This window comes from Egretta garzetta, unplaced genomic scaffold (genome assembly GCF_000687185.1).
Source record: "Egretta garzetta isolate BGI_Z169 unplaced genomic scaffold, ASM68718v1 scaffold4, whole genome shotgun sequence".
Lineage (NCBI taxonomy): Eukaryota > Metazoa > Chordata > Aves > Pelecaniformes > Ardeidae > Egretta > Egretta garzetta.
The window spans coordinates 1,930,733-1,931,143 of record NW_009259329.1 but is presented as its reverse complement, the minus strand read 5'-3'; positions in this window follow the sequence as shown (position 1 = coordinate 1,931,143).

Sequence of the window (411 nt, the reverse complement as noted above, 5' to 3'; positions counted from 1 at the left end):
CCCCGCCCCGCCGATCTGACCCCTCTGAGCCCTGCCATTCAGCCAGTTCCCAATCCACCTCACTGTCCACTCATCCAGCCCATACTTCCTGAGCTTCCCTATGAGGTTGTTATGGGAAACAGTGTCAAAAGCCTTGCTGAAGTCAAGGTAGATAACATCCACCGCTCTCCCCTCATCTACCCAGCCAGTCATGCCATCATTGCCCTTTTTGAAGACTGGAGTGACATTGGCTATCTTCCAGTCATCGGGCACCTCACAGTGGTTTTGAAGCACTCTATAGCTGTGCAGGAAAGAGAGCCTAGTAGGGTAGTACAAAAGCCCATTATTCCACCTATGGAAAAGAGTAGCTCAGACGCGTCCATGGTGTATTGTCAGGTGGAACAGTTAACAGCAGTCATCCAGCCTCCCCCA